Source organism: Chiloscyllium plagiosum, chromosome 4 (assembly GCF_004010195.1).
Source record: "Chiloscyllium plagiosum isolate BGI_BamShark_2017 chromosome 4, ASM401019v2, whole genome shotgun sequence".
Taxonomy (NCBI): Eukaryota; Metazoa; Chordata; class Chondrichthyes; order Orectolobiformes; family Hemiscylliidae; genus Chiloscyllium; species Chiloscyllium plagiosum.
The window spans coordinates 73,110,724-73,132,561 of NC_057713.1; the positions used below are offsets into that span (position 1 = coordinate 73,110,724).

The 21,838-nt window shown below is 40.5% G+C and overlaps 1 protein-coding gene and 1 long non-coding RNA gene across 10 annotated transcripts in view; one reads left to right on the forward strand and one right to left on the reverse strand.

Moving 5' to 3' along the window:
* Positions 1–21,838, reverse strand: part of rims2a (regulating synaptic membrane exocytosis 2a) — a 973,874-nt gene that overhangs the window by 567,025 nt on the left and 385,011 nt on the right. The window lies entirely within an intron of this gene.
* LOC122549122 lies at positions 15,731–19,478 on the forward strand. The gene is made up of 3 exons (XR_006311423.1): positions 15,731–15,814; positions 18,913–19,006; positions 19,251–19,478. It is a non-coding gene; the product is annotated as an uncharacterized LOC122549122 (long non-coding RNA).

Below are 21,838 nucleotides of genomic sequence, written 5' to 3' on the forward strand. Positions count from 1 at the left end.
GAACACTTCAACCCCAGGGCATCAATGTGGACTTCACCAGTTTTCTCATTTCCCCTCCCCCCACCTTACCCCAGTTCCAACCTTCCAGCTCAGCACTATCCTCATGACCTATCCTACTTGCCAATCTCCCTTTCTCCCTTCCCACCTATCTACTCCACCCTCCCTTCTGACCTATCACCTTCATCCCCATTCACCTGTTGTACTCTTTACTACCTTCCCCCCCAGCTCCCAAGCCCCCCCCCCCAACCCGGACTTATCTCTGCACCTTGCCTCCATTCCTGATGAACAGCTTTTGCACGAAATATCGATTTTCCTGCTCCTTGGATGCTGCCTGTCCTGCTGTACTTTTCCAGTACTACTCTGATCTAAATTCTGGTTTCCAGCATCTGCAGTCCTCACTTTTGCCTACTGGAGCCAGCAAACAGACCTCCAAAGCATTAGCTAACCTCACCTCTGAAGTACCACCACCTGAACATCAAGTATTATATATATCAGCCATCTCAGAACTCACTGATCTACAGTTGGAGCAAATCACTCTCAATACCCTGCAACTACTGCATAAGCTAAAATTGATGGTCAAAATGGTGCAATGTCACAATTGATCAACTAGTGACCTATTAAATTCAGTGCCAGCATTACAAATGCCTTACTTAGAAGTTATCATTATGTTCAAGCCTCATTAGAATTTTCCATTACTAGGTTAGCAACTATAAGTTACATTAACCCTCTTTTCAGTGAGGGTTAACCTCTGTAATGGCAAAGATGCTTGAGTCTATTATCAAGGAAGAAATAGCAGGGCATTTTGAAAGAAATTATCGTGTACAGACACAGCATGGGTTCATGAAGGGCAGGTCATGCTTCACAAATCTTTGGAATTCTATGAAGATATTTCAAGCAAGGTGGACAACGAGGGCCCAGTTAATGTGGTTTACCTAGATTTCCAAAAGGTCTTTGACAAGGTGCCACACATGAGGCAGCTGCATAAGATAAGGATGCATAGTGTTAAGTGTAGAGTATTAGTGTGGATAGGGGATTGGTTGACTAACACGAAGCAAAATGTGGGGATAAATGAGTGCTATTCTGGCTGGCAATCAGTGACTAAAGGTGTCTCTCAGGGATCGGTGTAGGGACGACAATTATTTACAATTTAGATAGATGATTTGGAGTTGGAGACCTCGTGCACGGTGTCAAAACTTGCCGATGACACTAAAATGAGTAGCAGAGCAAAGAGTGCAGAGGACTGTGAAACTTTGCAGAGGAACATAGACACATTGAGTGGGCAATGATCTGGCAGATAGAATACAATGTTAGTAAATGTGAAGTCATACATTTTGGTAAGAGTAACAGCAAAATAAATTATGACTTGGAGAGTAAAATGTTGCAGCATGCTGCTATGCAAAGGCACCTGGGTGTCCTTGTGCATGGATCGCAGAAGGTTGGTCCGCAGATACGACAAGTAATTAAGAAGGCAAATGGAATTTTGTCCTTCATTGCTAAAGGGGTTGAGTTTCAAAACAGAGGTAATGTTACAGCTGTACAAGGTGCTAGTGAGGCCACACTTGGAGTAGTGTACGCAGATTTGGTCTCCTCTCTTAAAAAAGGATGTATTGGTACTGGAAGGGGTGCAGAGGAGGTTCACTAGGTTGATTCCGGAGTTGAGCGAGTTGGCTTATGAGGGGAGGCTGAGTAAATTGGGACTATATTCATTGTAATTCAGAACAATGATGGGGATCCTATAGAAACATATAAAATTATGAAGGGCCTTGAGATTAGAGGAAACAGGTTTAGAACTGAACCGAGAAGGAACTTCTTCACCCAGAGGGTTGTTAATCTATGGAATGCCTGGCTCAGGGAAGTAGTTGATGCTACTTCAGTAATTGCTTTTAAAGCTAAGGTAGATACTTTTTTGAAAAATAAAGGAATTAAGGGATATGGTGAAAACGTGGGTAAGTGGGGTTGAGTCCACAAAAAGATTAGCCATGATTTTATTGAATGACAGAGCAAAGGGCTGGACAGCCTACTCCTGCTCCTAGTTCTTATGTTATGTTCCATGCTTGCAACTTAACTTCCTCCATTAGCAATGGTTCAAAAACTTCTGTTTTCTCTGGGGGAGTACATTCTTCAACGATATTCAGAGATTCTAAAACCTTTATCAGCTTTTGAGCCCATTCAAGCAAGTTTAAGTCAAAACTTTTATTTACAGTTTTTTAAGGACACACTTTAAAATAAAAATTAGCCTTTAAAAATTAAAAGCTCTTGATCTTAACCTGAGCAACCCATTCAGAACTGACTCACAGTTAAAACATGTCTTAAATGCTTGCAGCCCTTCTCTTAATTTATCCTCCTCCTACTCAAAATCTGAAGTAGAGTCACTCAACCAGAAATTTTAACTCTGATTTCTTTCCACAGATGCTGCCAGACCTGCTGAACTTTTCCAGCAATTTCTGTTTTTGTTTTTTTTAATAGCCCTGTTTGTAATAGAATTCACTTTCTGTCATTATTTTAGATAGGGCAGGCCTCTTTTATACTGTTCCTCATGAGGTCAGAAGGGAACATCATGTGAGTAATTGAATATTAAGATACAGAATCCAAGATAGGAACTACTGACAGCTCATATAGGACATAAACAACACCTAAGAAACAATTCCTATCCTCCAATGCACCATGAGAAACCCACTTGTAGCCATTAATACAATCATAGACTGCAAAGCCCATACTGTTGGCTGTCAAGAATGTCCAGCTGGGAGCACCGAATTCAGCTCCCAGAAGATCACATTTTCATGCATTTAATGTAAGTGAAAAATAAAGTTTAACAGATTTAAAAGAAAACTAGGCTGGATATTACAGAATTATAGCTGGGAATAATATTGAAAAAATACTTAATATCACATCTTCTACACCTTTCTCGTCCTGAGGGTATGATAAGAACTACACAAGTATGAATTTTTGCTTTTAAATTGTAAAACTGAAAGCTTTGGTTATTAAAGCTTTGGTTAGGCAGAGTACAGTTCTATGGGTAGGAAGATCATCTCACGACCATGAGATTAAGGGGTCTTGATTCTGCCTGCCCAATCCTTGAAACTGTCAGTCAAGGTATGCAATGTATGTCAACCAGGGGTTAATTAGATCAAAATAAAAACTGAAAGAACCATGAATGCTGTAAATCAGAAACAAAACCCGAAGTTGCCAAAAACATTCAGCAGGTCTGGCAACATCTATGAAGGGAAATCAAAGTTAAGGTTTCAGTCCAGTGACCTTTCCTCAGAAAGGAGATTCTGAGGAAGGATCACTGGACCTGAAACATTAACTTGGATTTCTCTTCACAGATGTTGCCAGACCTGCTGTGCTTTTCCAGCAACATCGTTTTTTTTGTTTCTGGCTAATTAGTTTAGTTGGTCGTATGGCTGGTTTGTAATGCAGGGTGACTCCAACAGCATGAGTTCAATTCCCAAAGTAGCAAAGGTCACTATGAAGGACTCTCCTTCTCAGCATCTCCCCTCAGATGCATGGTGACCCTCAGATTAAGTCACAGCAATCATCTCTCTCCCCCTCTCTCTCTAATGAGAGAGCAGTCCTATGGTCTGGTAAGGCTTCAGAGATTTAACGTTACTTTACCCACATGTCAACTATATGCTGCCTACAGCAACTGGTTGAGGGAAAGGACACCTGGTGTGACAAGGTGATAAAATATATTTCATTTCTGTTCATAACCCAAAATGTCCACTACAAGCACAAGACACTTGAACATTGAGGACTGTACTTACAGATCACTTAAACCTTTTTATTTCCGTTGAAACAGGTGGGCAAGGGGAAACAAATTCTCAAGCACAAAAAAACAAAATTTTAGGATACTGACTATTTATTTACAATGCATAAGAAATATTTTATTCCACTATATAGTCAGTAGGAACAAATGGTTCATTTTAAGGCATTCTCCTGGAATTCTGTACTTTAGATGTCACATCGATTGTTACCAAACACCAGTCTCAGTGGCCTGCTTATTCACGTAGTTAGCTAACTAGAAAGATATTGCTGGTAACATTTTGTGCAAGGAGATGGAGATAAATATTTCTTACATGTGATAAGCTAAATAGTAATGCACACCAGTTTATGTGAATATAATGGCTTGAAACAAACTCAGGACTCTAAATAATAACAGGTACTTAATAATCTGATACATAATCTAAATTACAATAACGCATGATTTTTCAGACCCTTTGTGAAACACTTTAAATAAAGTCATATAATTTCACTGCTAATATTTTAAGTACAAGGAGAAATTATATTAAGATTGATAAAACAGAAAAGTCAGATAATCTTCAATTTTAACAACAGAGACAAAATATTGAGGCCAATTTATCAGTCATAATATGAGAAAAGCTTTGGATGAGTTTTCCAGGTAAGAGCTGTATCCAAGTATGGAAACTGCAGAAACAACTGCTTGTTCAAAGATGTTCACAGAAGTACGCAATGATGGAATCTGAAATTATCAGGCCCCAAAATTCCCAGGAGATACACCAAGGCTTCATCCTGAATTCTCTCTCATGCATAAAAATTGACAAAGGGTCAAGTTTGGATGTCCCCTAGACCCAGCCACTTCTAATTTTACAACTGTTCAACTTGTCTATTTTGGTGAAGTAGGTATTTGAAATCCGAACTGAGTGACTTGAAAGTAGGGTCAGAGCCAGTGGGAGACTTGGGAAGGAGGGTCAGAGGTCAGTATTCAATGTGAGATTGAGTGGGGGTCATGAATTGTCTTGGGAATGTGAGGAGCATTTGGTGCCAGTTGTGTGTTTTGGATCTGCATGTAAGGTGTGAGGGAATGAGGTGGTATAGGTTGGCATGGGTAATGCATGTGGGATTATTGTGGGGTATAAAAGGGCAAGCCTTGTTTTTTGTTTTATTCTTTCTTTAAAAACGACTTTAAGGTACTGGGACAATAAGGCAGCCCTATTACCCAGAACCCTCTGGAAGGGCAATGGTCAATCATTCCAGCATCAGACATTATCCTGGTCCAAGCCTCTGGTCAGGTTTAACAAAATCCAGCTCATGGTGCACAGACTGTTGCCTAATTCAAAAATGGAAATTCATGCATGTGAATTCTTAGCTGTTCTATTAGATCTCTGGCTTTTTATACCCATGGGGCCGACACCTGCACAAAACATGTTTCCACTTGGAAGGTCCAAGAATGGAACATCAGTTGGAGAATCTGTGTATCATGTTACATTTCCTGCACATAATGCGCTTCAGGAAATACTCCTTCATATTTCTACATGTGAGTAGGGGCAAGGAGGGGCAGGAGAGGCATATCCAGATGCCATAATTAAACAACAAAAACCAAGAAATCCAATAGTGAATTAAAAATAAACTTCTTCATTCAAAGAGCATACGAGTATATGAGGAAGGAACAAGAGTAAGCCAGTCAGCCCTTTGATTCTGCTCCACTATTCAGTAAGATCATGGCTGATCCAATGTTAACCTCATGTCTTTAGTTCTGCATTTCCCCGGCAATCTTCATTCTCTTGGTAATCAAGATTCTAACTACTCTGCCTTAAAAATATTTTAAAATATTTAAAGATTCTACATCCAATAATTAATGAGAAATGGAATTCCAAACACACTCAATCTTCAGAGAAAACAATATTACCTCATCTGTTGAAAATGGACAACCCTGATTTTTAAACAAATGCCCCTCATTCGACATTCTCCACAACAGGAAACATCTTTTCAACATCCACATTGACAAGCTCCTCTGAGTATTTTAATGAAGTCACCTTTTGACTCTTCGAAACTCGACAGCATACAAGCCTAGCCTGTCTAGGTATTCTGTTCTTTCCAGGTATTCTTTTATTCATGGACTGTGCACAGTGCTGCCTCGGCCAGAATTTATTGCTCAGAGGGCAGTTATGAATCAACCACATTGCTGTGGGTCAGGACCAGGCAAGAACAGCAGATTTTCTGCCCTAAAGGGTACCAGTGAACCAGGTGGTTTTCCAATAATGTTTTCATCATTATCAATTGACTGTTAATTCCAAATTTTAATTGAATTCAAATTCCACCAACTGCCAAGGAAGGATTGAAATTCAGGTCTTCCAAATCCAGTTGACAGTCAACTTTTTCTGAACTGCTACCAATGTATTAACAATCTTCCCGAAGTACAATGAACAGTACAGCACATACTCCAGATGTGAGCTCACCAATGCCCTGTATAACTCAATTTCTGCACTTGCATTCAATTCCTTCACAATGAAACATAGCATTCTATTGGATTTCCTGATGACATATTTTATCTGCATATTACCCTTCTGTGATTCATACACTGGAACACCCAGATCTCTCTGCATCCTTTCACCATTTAGATAACATGTGCTTTTTTAAATTCTTTCTCCAAAAATGAACAATCTCTCAGTTTCCCATTTGCCAAAACTTTGTCCACTCAATTAACTAACCTACATTTGTTGGTAGGCTCCTTAAGTCCTCCTCACAACTCACTTACCCAACCCCTCACTTTGGTGTCATCAGCAAATTTAACCATCATATCTTCAATCGCTTCACACAAAACTTTTATATAAATTTTAAAGAGTTGAGGCCCAAGAACTGATCCCTGGAGCATTCATGACAAAAGCCAGCTGAAAAAGACCCAGTTATTCTTACTTTCTGCTTCCTGTTAGCCAGAAAATCTACGACCCATGTCACTATGTTACCCTTACACCATGAATTTTTAGATCCACAACATCCTTTGATATTGCTCCTCATCAAATGGCTCCTGGAAATCTAAATGCAACATATCCAATAGTTTCTCTTTATCTACAACATAAGTTATTTTTTTCAAATATATTTATTAAACATGATTTCCCTTGTCAAAACCATGTTGACTCTGCTTGATTACCTTGACCATATCCAAGTGCCCTTGAAAAACATCTTTAATCATAGCTTCTAATGTTTTCCTTAAGCTAACTGGCTTGCAGTTTCCTGCTTTCTATCTTTTCTTTTTTAATAAAAGGAGAAACATGAGCCATTTTCCAAACAAATGGAACTTTCCAGATTCTCATGAGTTTTGGAAAATTAATACCATGCATCAACTATTTTACTGGCTACTTCTTTTAAGAACCTAGGTTGAAATCCATCAGAACCTGGGGACTTGCCAACTCACAGTTCCAACAATTTATTATGCATGAGGGGCAAGAATGTGGAATTCACTATCACAGGGAAATAATCATGTCAGTACATTGAAGCAAAGCTAGGCACACAAGGGAGAAAGAAATGAATGTTTACAATGATTTAGATAGGAGGGATGAATGGGTATTCAAGTGCAGCATATAAATTTGCATGGCCCAAGTGGTCTGAATGGCCTGTTTCTGTACTGTAGCTCCAATACAGTTACTATCAATGCTGTTACCACCAGCTTTGTATTGCTCTGCACATGTCAATGCCCTACACTTGCCACACAGTGACTTCAGATTACATTCCCTACAGTGTGGAAACAGGCCCTTCAGCCCAACAAGTCCATCTCGACCTTTCGAAGAGTAACCCACCCAGACCCATTTCCCTCTGACTAATGCACCATCACTATGGCCAATTTAGCATGGCCAATTCACCTGACCTGCACATAAACTAGCACATAAGATTCATATCATTGGTTTTACTTTTGAATATTAGGAAAAAAGTGTAAAACTTGAGAGACAGAGCTTCAGTGGCAGTGAAATTAAATGTTTGTGGATGACATGCCAAAAATGTGGGTTACCTTACGCTGAATAGTGTCAACTTTAGAGTGTTATCAGAGCTGCACTCATCCAGAAAAGACAGGAGTTTTTCATCACACTCTTGATTTGTGCTTTGTAGGTGGTGGAACAAGCTTTGGGAGTCACAAGGTGGGTGACTCACTGCAGAATTCCTAGCTTCTGACCTGCTTGTCGTAACTGTATTGAGGTGACTAGTCCAATTCAGTTTCTGGTTAATAGTAAACTCCAGATTGTGAACAATGGGGAATTCAGTGAAGGCAATGCCAATGAATGTTAAGGGACGCCAGTTAGATTCTCTCTCGTTTTGGTTATGTTATGATGTGGAGGTGCCGGTATTGGACTGGGATGGACAAAGTTAAAAATCACACATCACCAGGTTATAGTCCAGCAGTTTTATTTGGAAGTGCAAGCTTTTGGCGTGCTGATCCTTTGTCAGGTAGCTGGTGTTACCAGCTACCTGATGAAGGAGTAGCACTCCAAAAGCTTGTACTTCGAAATAAACCTGTTCAACCTAACCTGGTGTTGTGTAATTTTTAGGAGAAAGTGAGGAGTGCAGATGCTGAAGATCAGAGTCGAGAGTGTAGTGCTGGAAAAGCACAGCAGGTCAGGCAGCATTCGAGGAGCAGGAGAATCAATGTTTCATTGCCTGGCATTAAATGGTGTGAATGTTACTTGCCACTTGTTGACCCAAGCCTGGAAACGGTCCAGGTCGAGTTGTATTTGCTCATGGACTGCTTTAGTATATGAAGTTTCATAAATGGTGCTGAACATTGTGAAGCCAACGGTAAACATCCCCATTTCTAATTGTGTGATGGAGAGATCATGATGATGATGATGCTGAAGACTGAACCAAGGGCATTACTCTGAATAACTCCTGCTGAGATACCCTGGAGTTGAAATAACTGACCTCCAATGAACCTCAAAAAACTTATCTTTGTGCTAGGTATGGCTGCCAACCTGCAGAGAGTTTTTCACCTGATTCCCAATGACTCAAAGTTTTGCTAGAGCTTCTGGATACCATAGTTGGTAAATGCAACCCTGATGTTGAGAGCCAGTCACTCTCACCTCACCCCTGTAATTCATTCTTTTTTTTCATGTTTGAACTAGGGTTGTATTGAGGTCAGAAACTGAGTGGCCCTGACAGAATCCAAACTGAGCACCAGTAAGCAGATTAATGTGAAGCAGTTGCTGCTTAGTAGAACTGTTGATGATTTCCTCCATCACTTTTGATAAAGTTAATCGATGGGGCAGTCATTAGCAGAGTTGGATTTGTGAGGGTTTACTGTGGATATACATAGCTGGAAATGTGTTGCTGGAAAAGCGCAGCAGGTCAGGCAGCATCCAGGGAACAGGAGAATCGACGTTTCGGGCATAAGCCCTTCTTCAGGCCTCCTGAAGAAGGGCTTATGCCTGAAACGTCAATTCTCCTGTTCCCTGGATGCTGCCTGACCTGCTGCGCTTTTCCAACAACACATTTCCAGCTCTGATCTCCAGCATCTGCAGACCTCACTTTCTCCTACTTTGTACATATCCAACCTATAGTAATTGTTGTTATTTTCAACTTTCTGGGATCAAGCTGGGTTTTGTAAAGTCCTTGAATGGATGAGGTGGCTGCATGAGAGGCACGGTCATTTTCCTCCAAGCAAATCACCTTGTCAACTGTGGAGAAGGTGCAGATGATACTCTCCTCCCCTCAGCCCCCAGGACGAGCTCCATTGAAACCCTTAACTGTTCAAGTAAGGGCCTTTCCTCATCTTGGCTAAAACATATTATGGGCAAGTCGGTCACCTGCCTCCTAGGGGAACTATCAGGCAAATCCTGTTTTTCTCAACAGGCTCTGACTTGGGAAATAAGTCAGAGAGCAGGAGATGTGAAAAGCATCCTTTTTTGGGAATTCTTCAGCTCATAAAGGAGAACCCCAGCATGATATCACTTCAGCAGGTCACCTCTATCCTCAACAAGCCATTTTATCGAGGAGTGACTAACCAGCCTCTGTGCCCCTAGACCACACTGACATGGTTGTTGAAGAAATTCTCCAGGCTCAGACGTTGAGCATTGATAAACTTTATTGCATAATATCATGGGGAGCACACCTTTCCTTAGTACAGTCCGGTGATACTCCAAAGCACTCCAGTTTGCCGTAGACTTATATATTACAACAGATGCCGAGCTGACAGTTTCTCAGGACTGTAAACAACAAGCTATTGTTTTCAGACCTTGAGTCAATGCATACTCCAGATACTACATTCACCCGTTGATAACATCTGGCTGGGTTGCAGTTTTACTTAACAGGTGTCTGCAGATAAACAATTCAGAAGTTATGTGGTTGTTACAGAATGTTCTAGCAGGCTAGGGGCCACCCAAGGGAAGGGGCCAAGCCAGGTAAAAACAATATCATGACTGACTAAAATGGCTGCAAACAAGCTGGCCAGAAAAAAGCTTCCAGAGTTGTGAGTTGAAACTCCATCACTGCACCATCCTCCTCCAGTTACAGCAATGATACTGATGCTGAGGCTGTTAAGCTGGCAATGCTGTGATTGGCTAGAGGCTCTTGGAGCTGGTCTGCTATTACTAATATTTTTCATAGAATTAATCAACCTGTTCTGACATGTTAACGACACATCTCCATGACAGGTAGAACGTGAACCTGGAACTTCTGAACCAGATGTAGGGACACGATCACTGCATTCTTAACAGTGACCAGTACTCTGGTGTAATAGTCAGTTAAGTACATTAGTGACAAGATATGGGCCCTGGTCATCCCAAGCCACCCCAACATTTGGGTTTGGTTGTATGTCATGAGTCACTGTCACCAATTAAAGCCCTACATTTCACTGAATGCAAAATGAAATTTTTAAAAAAATTCTCCACTAAATACTGTATTTTAATATTGCATCCAGATTGCACTTAACAATGGTTGTTGGTTTTTAGTACATTAACCCTATTTACATTCCCCTCCAACCGACCCCGGTCCATCCCCCCTTGTCTCCCCGTCCCCATGTCTCCACCCCCACACCTGAAAAACAGGAGTCAGATGATAGCATTAAATTCAAAGAATCAGCAAGCCTTGGTAGAAAACAGATGCAACGCTGCCGAAGTACACACCATTAAATTGCTGATTCAGTGCACTATCTTGGCAGCAAATGAACTTAACAGCAGTAAGCATTCAATCGCTTTGACAATTCAATACAAAACTGTGTAAACTATTAATTGGATCATTAATTATTGATGTTGTTTTCACTACAGTTTTGGTCAATCGAGTTCACCAATTTTTGCATGTTAAATGGGGAGGGATTATCTTTCTTTTCTGATTTGTTTGATTCCACTCACTGGACTAAGAAATTCATTGTAGAACATCATAGACAAATATAAACTGCTTGATTGTATCAAGCCTGTGGTTTTAATTGTTTTAAAACACATGAATAAAAGCTGAGAATGGCATAAGAATGTTGTTTAAATATTGATTAATAAGTAGATCACATTTTTAACCATTAGGATTTAATTCCACTATACTACAGATACAACTCAATAATAGTTCTCACAGCTCAGTATTTTTTGTTCTGAGGAATGGAAGTAATAAACTGAGAATCACTGTCACACACTCACACCTTGTATTATAACAAACATCATATAGCAAGTTCCTGCTGTTTACAGAGCTTTCACGGTTCATTTCTCCAATCACAACAGTTATTTATGTATCTCATTCCGATCAGAGATGGGTGTAAACATTGCAGACTTTGTACATTGTAGACTGTACATATCTGCACATGTAAAAGTGAAGCTATCTTCAAATATGTTCGATTGGGTTAGTGGGACACACAAAACTTGACTCAGAGAAGGTCAAAACCTATCATAATTTTTTGAAAAGGTACGAGACCATTTTGGACAGGCTATGAACCCTTTTGGATAGTGCCAAGAATAGTTTTGGGGATGAGCAAGTGTCTTTTGTGTGTTAAAAGAAATTTTTTGTGCAAAACAGCGGAGATGCTCATTGGAGTTGTAAAGATATTAAGATACTCTCAAGAAAATTGGAATCTAGCAGATTTAAAAGTTCAGAATTTTAAAGAAAAGTTCTTATTCTTTTACTCTATCAGCTGACACATACTCAATGGCTATAATTATAGGATTTGTCCTGTATGACTGAATTCACAACCTATTATCATCACAGTGGGAGCCTGTCATCTCTCAGTTTCATTCACAATATCAGCATTTTCATATGGGGTCATGAATGCAAATGTTGTTAAAGAAATGTAAATACAGTGAAAGGATTTTATCAACGAATCTGCAAAATTAAAATAGAGTCAAAGTGTGGCACTGGAAGAAGCAAAGTCAGCAGCATCCGAGGATCAGGATAATCAATATTTCGGGCATAAGCCCTTCATCAAAAATTCCTGTGCCACACATTTCAACTCTGACTCTCCAGTAAATGAACTCCTCACTTTCTCCTCCTATGTATTTAAAATAAAGACATACAGTCAAATAGTATGGAAACAGACCCTTCAGTTTGACTCATTTGCACTGACCAGATATCTCAATCTGACCTAGTCCCATTTGCCAGCATTTGGACCATAGTCCTCTAAACCCTTCTTCTTAGCATAGCCATTCAGATGCTTTTTAAATGTGGTAATTGTATCCATCTCCAACACTTCCTCTGGCAGCTAGACATGCACTACCACATGTAGGAAAAGGTTACTGCTTGGGGCCTTTTTAAATCTTTCCCATCTTAACTTAAATCTTTGCCTTCTGGCTTTGGATTCCTTTACCATGGGTAAAAGCCCTTGCCATTATCCTATCCATGCCCCTCATGAGTCTATAAACCTCTAAGGTTTTCTCCCAGCCTCTAACCCTACAGGGGAGAGAGCCCCAGCCTTATTGAGTTCTTTCAGAAGGTGACCAAACAGGTGGATGAGGGTAAAGCAGTTGATGTAGTGTATATGGATTTCAGTAAGGTGTTTGATAAGGTTCCCTATGGTAGGCTATTGCACAAAATACAGAGGCATGGGATTGAGGGTGATTTAGCAGTTTGGATCAGAAATTGGCAAGCTGAAAGACAACAAAGGGTGATGGTTGATGAGAAATATTCATCCTGGAATTCAGTTACTAGTGAGGTACTGCAAGGATCTGTTTTGGGTCCACTGTTATTTGTCATTTATATAAATGACCTGGATGAGGGCATAGAAGGATGGGTTAGTAAACTTGCGGATAACACGAAGGTCGGTAGAGTTGTGGATATTGACAAAGAATGCTGTAGGTTACAGAGAGACATAGGTATGCTGCAGAACTAGGCTAAGAGGTGGCTAATAGAGTTTATTGCAGAAAAGTGTGAGGTGATTCACTTTGGAAGGAGCAACAGAAATGCAGAGTACTACGCTAACGGTAAGGTTCTTGGTAGTGTAGATGAGCAGAGAGATTTTTTTAGATTAGATTACTTACAGTGTGGAAACAGGCCCTTCGGCCCAACAAGTCCACACCGCCCCGTCGAAGCGCAATCCACCCATACCCCTACATTTAACCCTTACCTAACACTACGGGCAATTTAGCATGGCCAATTCACCTGACCTGCACATCTTTGGACTGTGGGAGGAAACCGGAGCACCCGGAGGAAACCCACGCAGACACGGGAAGAATGTGCAAACTCCACACAGTCAGTCGCCTGAGGCGGGAATTGAACCCAGGTCTCTGGCGCTGTGAGGCAGCAGTGCTAACTACAGTGCCACCGTGCATCTTGGTGTCCATATACATAGATCCTTGGAAGTTGCCCCCCAGGTTGACAGGGTTGTTAAGAAGGCATACGGTGTGTTAGCTTTTATTGGTAGAGGGATTGAGTTTCAATAGTCAATTGGAGTTCATGTTTTACAAAATCATTTCCCAACTGACCGTTCATTTTACAGCCAAATCGTGTTGACAAAATGCACATCATAAGAGAATGACTTGTACTCAATGCTTTGACCAATAAAATCAAGCATGCCAAATGTTTTCTTCACAAATGCTGAGAACATTATTTTGTTTCATATCAGCATGGGTCCTGAGGTCATCCCCTGATGGACACAGAGAATTGGCATGGAGAGTGCAAGGCCAAATGGTTGTGTGAGATGTGGGATTGATAAGCATGAGCTAATACTAAGTTGGCATTGGGCATAGAGTTGGTAAGTTAAGTCGTCATATGGTTGTTCACTCATTAGACAGAGTTGACTAGAGGTGGTTTAACCTGAGGGTCTCCATGCCTCAGATGAGGGGAGAAATTGAAAAGGCAAGTCCTTCATGTTAACCTCTGCCGGTGCAGTAATTGACATCACGTGGCATCGCATCAGTCAACTACTCATCAGAAGTCCAGCTAACTAAGCTATTCAACCCCCTGGGGTGGGCGTAGGAGAGGGGCTGATGTTGTTGTGGGGCAAGGGTGGTGCTTGAGGTAGCAATGAATGTGGCAAAATGAATCTCGGTACTAAGGGCTATAAGAGAATGATGGCAAAAGGGCTGTTTTTTGTTCTTTCTTGTACTTTAAAGTCAATAAAACAAATTGCCAGAGCAATAAATCAGCTTTTCAGGCAAAAAGCCTCCACAATGTTTTGGGAGAACTGAGTCTCATTAACACATAAAGCACCCAGAATTGCTTCCCAGAATTGAAATCTTATGATATGGGGTACTACATTTGAAAAGTCAGAAATTTTTATTATGACGTGCCTTACTCTTTTTTGACCTGTATGGTCAAAGCTGTCAGACTTTCTTTTGTCTTTATTCTTTCAAGGTAGGACAACACCTACACCGCAGTCTCACATTGCCAGGGACCTGGGTTTGTTACCAGCTTGGGTTACTGCATATGTGGAGTTTGCACATTCTCACCTTATCTGCATGCATTTCCTCTGGGTGATCCAGTTTCCTCCCACAGTCCAAATGTGTGCAGATTATGTGGATTGGTCATGCTAATTTGCCCCACAGTGTCCAGGGATGTGCAGGTTCGGTGGATTAGCCATTGGAAATTTAGGATTACAGGGATAGATAGTGGGGTTAGTCTAGGTGGGATGCTCTTTGGAGGAAGAGTGTAGACTTGATGAACCGAATGGCCTGCTTCCACACTGAAGAGATTCTATGATTCAAGGGGTTTGATGTCACTGGCTGAGTCAGCATTTATTGCCCATCCCTGATTAGCCTCGAGAAGCTGCCTTCTTAAAACCTCTGTCCATTTCAATACAGGTATTCCTAGAATGTCACTGGGGAGGGAGTTACCAGATTTTGACCTAGCAACAGAAGGAACACCAAGATATTTCTGACTTAGAATAGCAAGTGGCTTGGAGTAGAGTTTGTAAGTAGTGATGTTCCCATGTGTCTGTCACTGTTGTCTTTCTAGATGATAATGGTTGTGTGTTTGGAAAGTGCTGTCTAATTAGCCTTGGTGAATTTTTGTAGTGCATTTTGTAGACGATGCACAATGCTATTACTGAGCATTGGTGGTGTACAGAATGAATGTTTGTGGATATTGTGCCAAATAAACAGGCTGCTTTGTCTTGCATGGTATCAAGCTTTGAGTGTTGCTGGTGCTGCACTCATCTAAGTAAGCGGGGAGTATTCCATTACACTCCTGACTTGTGCCTTTTGATGGTTATCAAAGGAGTCAGGAGGTGAGTTAGGTACAAGATGTTAGGTGAGATATTGCAGGAAGATTTCTACTCTTTGACCTGATTTTGCAGTCACAGTGTTTTTTGACTAGCCAGCTCAATTTCTGGTCAATAGTCATCCCCAGGATGTTGACAGTTGTACATTCAATGATGGCAACACCATTGAATGTCAAGGGCCTGTAGTCAGATTCGATCTTGTTGAAAATGGTCATTGTCTGGCACTTTTATAATGCGCATGTCACTTGTCACTTATTATCCCAAATCTGGATGCTGCCCAAGTGTTGTGTCATTTGCAAATGAATCACTTCTCTATCACATGATGCTGAACATTGTGCAGACATTAGTAAACATCCCTCCTTCTGACCTTATGATGGAGAGAGGATCATTGACGAAGCAGCTGAAGCTGGTTCTTTCTCGGCCACAACCCCAAGGAACTGTCACAGGGGTGTCCTAGAGGTGAGGTAACTGATGTCTAACAACCATTGTGTTTGTGCCAGTAGTGATTTTTCCCCCAGATTCCCAATGATTCTGGTTTTGTGGGAGCTGTTTGACGTTACACTTTGTTAAATGCAGCCTTGATGTCAAGGCCAGTTACACTCACATTACTTCTGGAGTTTAGCTCTTTTGTCCACATTTGAACCACGGCTGTAATGTAGTCAGGAGCTGAGTGGCCCTGGTGGGACCCAAACTGAGCAGTCAACAAGTTATTGCTAAACAAGTGCTGCTTGATAGCATTGTTGATGACATCTTCCATCAGTTTACTGATGATTAAAAGTAGACTGATGGGACGGTAACCGTTAGAATTGGATCTGTCCTGCTTTTTATGCACAGGAAAACAGCCTTAAATAAAAGCAAAATAGTACAGATACTGCAAATCTGAATAAAAACAAAAAGTGCTGGAGAAATTCTGCAGGTTTGTCCAGATCTGTAGATAGAGAAACAGACTTAACATTTCAAGTCCAGTATGACTCATCTTCTGATGATGGTGTTACAGCATTACAGTCATGGAGTTTTTAGAGCACAGAAAGAAGCCCTTTGGCCCATTATGTCTGTACCGGTCAAATGTCCATCTAATCTAATCCCATTTTCCAGCAATTGTCCCAAGCATTGTATCCTATGGTATTTAAATTCTCATTTAAATATCTATGAAATGTCTTGAGGTTTCCCATCTCTGTCACCTTTTTTAGGCAATGAGTTCAAAATACTCATAACCTTTTACTTTCCTCAAATCCACTTTAAATTTCCAACCTCTATTCCTTAAAACTGTCTCCCGATTATTGAACTCTCTCTGTAGAAAAAGGTTTCAACCTACTTACCCCTTGTAACTTCAGATACCTCAATCAGATCTCCCCCTTCTGCCTTATCTGCTCTAAGACTATCTAGTCTCTAGAGTAGGATTGCTCTAGATCAGGTGGCATTCTGTTGAAACATCCTTCCCACAGTGTGGAGACCAGAATTGCATACAGTTATCCAGCCATGGCCTATTTAAGGTTTATACAGCTCCATCATAACCTCCTTGCTTTTGAATTCAATGCTGTGACTGAGACATGATGTGGACGAGCCAGTGTTGGACTGAGGTGGACAAAATTAAAAATTACACAACTCCAGGTTTTAGTTCCAAAAGCTAGTACTTCCAAATAAACTTGTTGGACTCAAACCTGGTACTGTGAGATTTTTAACTGTGACTAAGACAGACAGGTATTCCAAATGCTGCCTTATCTACCTGTCCTGCTGCTTCCAATGATCTATGGACATGCACACCAAGAACTGTTGGACTTCCTAGCGTCCTATCATACACCTTTGCCTTGTTACTGTGCCCAAAATGTATCACCTCACACTTTTCAAGACTGAATTCCATTCACCATTGTTTAGCCCATCTGATCACTTGTTAATATATTTTTGTACTCTAAGGTTTTCCTTCTTGTTATTTACCACACTTTTTTTGTCACCTGCTAACATATTGATCAAAGCTCCTACATTCATGTCGAGATCATGAATTTACATAACAAACAGTAAGGGATTCAACACCGAACCTGTGATATGGCACTGGACACAGGCTTCCATTCGCAAAAATAAACCTTCCCTCTCTTCTGCCTGCCATTAAGCCAGTTTTGATCCAATTTCTCAAATTGTCCTTGATCCCATGGGTCCTTTAACTTCTGAAACTGTCTGCGAGACCTTGTCAAATTCTTTACTGAAGTCTATGTTGACTATATTAACTGCATTACCCTCATCTACTTTTGCTTGACGGGTCTGTAAGAGAGCATTCCCAATTTTGGCACTCGCCCCCAAATATTGAAATGAATGGCTTTGCAGGGTAAATAGGGCTGTGTTTTACCACTGTTATTGCTGGTTTTTAGCTGATGCCATGAAATCCGCCAAGGTTCATACCTTTCCTTTGAGGCTTTTTAAGCCATTGATATAATTGAATGGATTGATGGGCCATTTAATCACATTGTTGTAATAAAAACTGACTGCAGAAGCTTCTACAGATAATCTACGAGGAAAAGACTGGTGAAGACAAATGTAGGTCTCTTGCAATTAGAATCAAGTGAATTTATAATGGATAACAAAGAGATGGTAGACCAGTTGAACAAATACTTAGCGTCTTCACTGAGAATGACACAAATAATCTTCAGGAAATGCTTGGGGACAGAGGGTCAAGCACGAAGGAGGAACTGAAGGAAATTCTTATTAGTCAGGAAATGGTATTGGGAAAATTGTTGAAATTAATCCAATATATCCCCAGGACCTGATGTTCAGCATTCCAGAGTCCTTAAGGAAGTGGCCCTAAAAATAGTGGATGGATCGGTGATCATTTTCCAGTGTTCTGTAGACTCGGGATAAGGTCTAATGGACTGGCGGGTGGCTAATGTAACCCCACTCATTAAAAAAAGAGGGAGAGAGAAGGTGGGAAATTATAGGCTGATTAGCCTGACATCAATAGTGGGGAAAATGCTGAGCATCTGGAAAGTGGTGATAGAATTAGTACTTGTTGGTATGGATTCTCTAGAGGGAAATCATGCTTTGCAAATCATCTGGAATTCTTTGAGGATGTGACCAGCAGAGCGGATATGGGTGAACCAGTAGATCTCGTGTATCTGGACTTTCAAAAGACTTTGACAAAGTTCCACACTAAATTACATGGATTGCGTAGGGATGGGATGCTCTTTGGAGGGACAGTGCAGAGTCAAAGGGTCAAATGGCTTCTTTCTGCACTGTAAAGATTCTTTGTTCTAAGAAAAGAGAGAAGGCTCGTCACTTCAAATAAAAATTGAACTGTTTTCGACAAATGTCTCTTGCACTTGGGAAGTAAATGAATAAAGTGTTATCTATAGATATGACTTCATTCAGAATCAATCCTAATAAAGTAAACAAAATTCAACACAGTTTCAAATTGAGCAAACCAAATGTGAATTCTACTGTCATCTGTCAAACCCTTCACTGGTTGCTAATGAGACAGGGATCCAGCATGCAGATATAGTTAAAAGGATAAATGTTCACAGTTGATGCACTGAAACCTTGTTCTGATATCCATTTTCTTGTTATTTAAGGTGTTGCTGCAGCTTCACCAATCTGGCTATGAAGAGCAATCCATCAAGTAGCAGTTACTTCTTTACTGATGATCGGGAGATTTTGGGTCAGGAGGTGAGCTAATCTGGTGAAGCAAAAAAGGGGCTTCCTACTCCTCAGAAAATAATAGGATATTGACATAAAAGAAACTAAGGACATATGCTTCCCAATCATAAAAGGCACCTATAACACCAAACAAATCATGAGAAAACATTGTACTGGTATTCATTTCCAGAGGAATGATATTGAAAAGCCAAGAAGTTAGGTTAAACGTTTATCACACTGATTTATTTATAGTATTATATTTTTCTTTTTACAGGAGTCTAATCTGTCTTTTTAAAATGGCACAGAAACTTACAAGGTGACTTCAAGAAGATACATTATGTTGATTCACTGCTGCTAGAAAAGCAGATAGACTTATTTAAGCATCAATCACGATAGGGGACATTGAGAATTTGATTACTCAATTGGACAATACAATGAATTCTTCTCATGGTGTCAGAGTTACAAGTTTCTGTAAGAACACGAGACTGGATGGATGCCACAAGAAATTCCATCATAACCAATTTTGCTTTGAGAAACAATGATTCAAAGATAACTTATCTTGTAAGATACTTTTATTTGCAGAGCTTCCCAAGAAGGATTCTGAGAGGCACTCTCAGAAAGGTAGAGTTATCAGTCATAGGAAGCCCAGGGAGAAATAATTTCAGAAATCAACTGCTGCTCTGCTATGAGAGTGGCAGGTAATGTGCAAGTGCTGTAACACCAGAACTAGCAAGGAACAAGAAACCTTCTCTCCTTCTCCCTAAATGTGCTTCACCTACTGAGTTCATCTGTACAAGTAAGCTTCACCTATTCTGCTGCAGGATCTATGATATCTGCTGAATGCTAAAAGTAAATTTTAACCCTTTCACCTCAAACAGAGAAATTTTCAAGCAAGCCAGGCCTGCAATAATCAAACTAATCTTACTTTCATATGAATAAGTATCTTTTATCCATGCTTACTTTTAAAATTTGAACATGTGTTTTCATCACATAACTTTATCACTTTTACTTGAATAACAAAGCAATGAGTTTGCTATGAACTACCCTATAAGCTGAAGACTATTTTTTTCTGCTAGTTATTTTTAAACTGGAATACTTGAAAACTAAAAGGAAATTCAATAAGTTTTACAAATTTACAGTTCTTGCAGCACACATTGTGCAGTTATGACACTTAGTTACAACTTTGATCAAGCCACACTTGGAGTCAGGCCCCCAAAAAGGATAATAAAAGTCCTAACAAAGGTGAGAGAGAGAGGTAAATTGAGAGGGCACAATTATCAGGAAACATTAAACCGGCTGTAGCTCTTTTCGATATAGTCTGAGAGATTATCTAATAGAGATCTTTTAAGCTATTTAATATTTATTAAAGATTTTTAAGGTTTGAAAGTCTGGCACAGTGAAGTTGAAGTCAGATTGGTCAGGGGAAAGTACAGTTTTCAGGCTTAGATTTCAAAGTAATAGTATTTATTGTACAATAATGCTATACATGATACTCACAATTATACCAGCTATTAGGAAAGGAGTAAACTATTTTCTTTGCATGTTCACGTTCTTGTCCACATGCTCACATGGGCGACAGCAGTGGAGCCTCGTGTAGTGCAGTTTAGATTAGATTAGATTAGATTGGATTCCCGACAATGTGGAAACAGGCCCTTTGGCCCAACCAGTCCACACCGACCCTCCGAAGAGTAACCCACCCAGACCCATTTCCTTCTGACTAATGCACCTAACACTACGGGCAACTTAGCATGGCCAATTCACCGTTTAAACTCTACTCAGATGTTGCTATTTAGGCTCAGTGATGTGCAGCTGTAACACCACCATAAGGCTTCTCTAGAATACTGAAGCCCCAACACAGAAAGTACACATTCAAGATGCTTCCACTTGTGGATTTCTCAAACCAAAAGCCATAAATATGAGTGTGTCATGCATAAATCCAACAAAAGAATTAAGAATTAAGAGAAAATTCTTTACTCAGGGAATGTAGAATACTCTACCACATAAAGTGAGTGAGGTGAGGTGAGTTGTAGAGATGCAAATAAACACAATGGAAATAGAAAGATATTGATAGAACATAGAACATAGAAGAATACAGCGCAGTACAGGCCCTTTGGCCCTCGATGTTGCGCCGATCCAAGCCCACCTAACCTATACTAACCCACTATCCTCCATATACCTATCCAATGCCCGCTTAAATGCCCATAAAGAGGGAGAGTCCACCACTGCTACTGGCAGGGCATTCCATGAACTTACGACTCGCTGAGTGAAGAACCTACCCCTAACTTCAGTCCAATATCTACCCCCCTTAATGTAAAGCTATGCCCCCTTGTAATACCCAACTCCATACGCGGGAAAAGGTTCACACTGTCAACCCTATCTAACCCCCTAATCATCTTGTACACCTCAATCAAGTCACCCCTAAACCTTCTTTTCTCTAATGAAAACAGCCCCAAGTGTCTCAATCTTTCCTCATACGATCTTCCTTCCATACCAGGCAACATCCTGGTAAACCTCCTCTGCACCCGTTCCAGTGCCTCCACATCCTTCCTATAGTATGGCAACCAAAACTGCACACAATATTCCAGATGCGGCCGCACCAGAGTCTTATACAACTGCAACATGACCCCAGGACTCCGGAACTCAATTCCACTACCAATAAAAGCCAGTACGCCATATGCCTTCCTCACCGCACTATTTACCTGGGTGGCAACTTTCAGAAATCTGTGTACATGGACACCAAGATCACTCTGCTCATCCACACTACCAAGTATCCGACCATTAGCCCAGTACCCCATCTTTTTGTTATTCTTCCCAAAGTGAATCACCTCACACTTAGCTACATTGAATCCCATTTGCCACCTT